Source organism: Amphiura filiformis, chromosome 7 (genome assembly GCF_039555335.1).
Source record: "Amphiura filiformis chromosome 7, Afil_fr2py, whole genome shotgun sequence".
Classification (NCBI taxonomy): Eukaryota; Metazoa; Echinodermata; class Ophiuroidea; order Amphilepidida; family Amphiuridae; genus Amphiura; species Amphiura filiformis.
The window spans coordinates 63,835,060-63,838,830 of NC_092634.1; the positions used below are offsets into that span (position 1 = coordinate 63,835,060).

Below are 3,771 nucleotides of genomic sequence, written 5' to 3' on the forward strand. Positions count from 1 at the left end.
TTCTCTACAGACAACATTGTCGTCTGTTGACGTATACGATAACCGATGAAACCCGAAATGACCATGATCTTATATTGAAAAACAAAACAAAGGATTTTTAATTGTGTGTATGTTATATTCACCTCGATATCTTCAGAAAGCAGTCTCTATTATTGATGTTCTAAATTTTTTTGGGTGTATAAATCGAACAATCAACATAAAGAGGCAACAACACTGTTTAAATGCATACATTGTTGGTTCAGAATTCAAAAGAGCATTTGATGACGTGTGGGACTCAATGCCTTCGCGATTTTCTACATACGTACAAGTGTTCACTCGGACAATTTGAGAGAGGCACATCAGGAACATGATTATAATTGTTTCTTCAAATGCTGTTTTATTCATTTTCTTGTTCGTTATTAGGAGTTGGACTATGTTTTTGTAACATTCTGCTAAACTTCGGTAAAAGACGCCTCCATATAAATGTTAACATGTATGCTGTGTGCATGCAGTATGGGAAGACCGCCCGCTGTCTCCAGATATACTAGCGACATGGCAGCTTCTAGATTACTCTTATCAATTCAAATTCAGAAATATAGTGTACACATGACTGACACTTAGGAGGGATCGGCTTATATTTATCTGTTATTCGTCACTATACGGTAATCATGACGATCTGATATAATACCACCATTTTGGTAACCTCCAAAAGCTTTGGCGAATTTCGACGAAAAAAATCTTCATAAGGTGCGCATAACGATGTGGAGGTAGGTCTTGTTGCCCATGAGGTTAAAAAAAAAAAGTGCGGATGCGCTATGGCGCAGCGCGATCGTACACAAAAGGGTGTATACGCGTAAGCGCTGACAAGTTAGAGCGCTCCGTGGCCGTACTCTCAGATGAGCGAAGTCGCCAGGTTCAAACACTCCACACCAGTGCGTCAGCCACCATTCAAACACGTTTAGACGGCTCACGCACCGGACTCTCCAATCTGGAGTTCAATAATCCAAGGCATCGACGTATAACTTAGATTATTAAACTCCAGATTGAGAAACACCTACCATTAAACGCCGCTTGCATTGAAATGCACGGTAAAAGGCCTACATCTCGATTGCGTTTTGGCACTTTGAATTACGTATTTCAACTATTAAGCTTGGTATCAGATTAAAGCTGATCATGTGTAGAATATTATTCTTTTAACGGAATATATTGCTAATCCACCGACTTTTTCTGTTATTTTGCCGCAAAGAAATATTGTACAGAATTTAACCCCTAAAAAATCACTCAATTTTGGAAACCGGACGTTATTTCAAATTCGCGCAGAACTTCAACTCTGAAATAAAAATTGGGACTTTTTCTCCGAATTCTTCATGTATATATACTTTGTCGGAAGCAAATAGGCTGGAAAACGGGCAAAATTTGACTATACGTTTAGAAAATAAAGCCGAAACAAGCTCAAATAAGCGGTGGACTATTTTAACCGAATTTCACTGTTACATAAATCGTGAGTGATTTGGTGGTGCGCCCTCTTGAGCGTTATGAGCGTGGTTGAATTTGGCTGAAGCCACTATTTTGTTCACATTTGGCGATATCGCCCATCTTACCATTGCTTACGCACAAACTTTATTTTAGTGCACGCTCGCACTATTTGCGCTTTTTAGTTCGCTAACGCACCTCTTACTTGACATCGACCCACATGATTACCTTCCGCGGCATGACGTAGACGTACTTTGCAAAGAATTCTTGAATTATCTACCCGCAAAGGCTTATGGCATTTACCGAAAATGTGAATTGATAGAGAAAAAAGAAATACTTCACAAGATTATAATTAAGACTGCGTGATGTATATTTGAACATGTCGTTAATTATTCGATGAATGAGTTGAAATAAAATTACTCTCATTCTAGGATTTCTGCAACTTAATACTAAAGGCTTTAATTTGTGGCGTATGCGTAGTTCAAATGGACATGTACATAATTCACTTTAATATGTGACGAGAATCGTTTCAATTAATTTTTAAGTGTGTTATGTGTTCTTGATTGTAACACATGAAGTGTATTATTAAATGGATGTTAGATATTATGCAAGCATATCGTTATTTGACCTGTTTTTAATTTTCAGTACAATTTGCGTTCTGTATAACATAATTTTATTATGCAGAGAGTAAGTTAGTACTCACTTTGAGTGCAATGGTTATTAGTTTCTCAATTCGCTGTCGTAGTGCACGTTACAATATGACCGTTGCTGAGCCAACTGGATCACGTTTTCTTTGTTACGAACCACTGATCGAAATGATCACAACACAAAGCCTATGGCATATCAAAATTCGGAACAGGTGTATGAGAACAGGCTTGGAGCAGTAACCAATGGTTACTAACGTGCACTAGGACAGCGAATTGTACCATCTTTGATAAGGGGTGCCTTCTAAACCCATCCGCCGGTCGGGCGCCGTCGCTCCGGCAGAAGTGGTGGTGTGGTTTCTATTGTTTGGAACAATATAACGCGGTCAAGTGATTGTGTCTCCGTTTGAGTGACAGAAAGTTTGAGTTTGTCCTCAACCAACGAATAGACCCTATCGAATATTATGTCACTCATCCTCGTTTCAATCTAATTGTGTCCATCAAGAGGCTTTCTCGGGTCAATTCGCATTATAATACAATAAAACAGGTGATAGGTATGAATGGTTGTGGAATAAAACTAGAGACCTGTCCCACTGACACTTAGAACTGTCCATCAACATGGTTGGCATTTCAATTGTTATACCGTTCCGGTTGGTTTATTAGATGGGTTCTATAAGGTATTTCTGACAGAGGAGATCAAAAACTACCAGTTATGGCACCATGGGGAAAGATAGGGGGGGGGGGGTGTAGTATTAGTATGGTTTTATCTTACTATTTAGTTAGACTTCTTAGGACTCAAAAGACACACTTAACAGATCTTGTTAAAAATTTTTTTATTGTGGTACAATTTTAAGCAATACATAAAAGTGTATAATACAACAATAGTTAGAATAACAATAGACAATTTATTTACCTTTTCTTTGCTTTTGGTAAAAAGTGCTGAAATTGTTTGCCACTCTCGTTTATGCATGCTTAATTGAGAGTATCTTTAATTTCGAGCATCCTTATGGAAATAAACCGTTCAAAATAATTAATTATTTGATTGATTCATTCATTCATTCATTCATTCATTCATTCATTCATTCATTCATTCATTCATTCATTCATTCCGTAAGAGTTTGTGTAATTCCAGTGGTTTAATGTTTGGACATAACACAGTGAGAAAAAGAATTCACTGGATCTTATTTTTGCCGGATACTTAAAAATCATCCAGCATTACGAAACTAAAAAGACAATATGTCTATTAATGTATTTCAATTATTTATTAAAACCTCTTCAAGTTTAATGAACAAACTCAGTCTGTTTTCCAGCTTAGCACACGGGCCAAACAAATATACACCCAAAAACAATTTTTGCCGATATTTAAAAATCATTCAACATTATGAAACTTAAAGCCATAATGTGTGATTTGCTTCACAACGACGCCCTCAATTTTACTCGGATTTTTACTTTTTGCATAATTAATGCCCTGTGGTGTACTAAAATACCACGTAAAAGACTAAGCCTGAAGTGCTTTAATAACAGTAAAATTTAACTTTTTATATTAAAACCGGGTCGACCCGGTTTTATTCAGAGTTCATCGATCGACTTCTTGCTAACATCTCCCGTGAATGGCAGCTTATGTGTACACACGTTGAGCACGATGCTCCATGCAGTATTACATGTTACGATCGCC

At 37.2% G+C, this 3,771-nt stretch overlaps 1 protein-coding gene across 1 annotated transcript in view; it reads left to right on the forward strand.

The window, feature by feature from the left end:
* The window catches only part of LOC140157459 (uncharacterized), a 40,662-nt gene extending 40,514 nt beyond the window's left edge, over positions 1 to 148 (forward strand). The window contains exon 13 of the mRNA XM_072180662.1: positions 11 to 148. The gene's annotated coding sequence lies outside the window, so the exon portion shown is untranslated. The remainder of the gene's footprint in view (positions 1 to 10) is intronic.
* Positions 149 to 3,771: the final 3,623 nt, after the last annotated feature.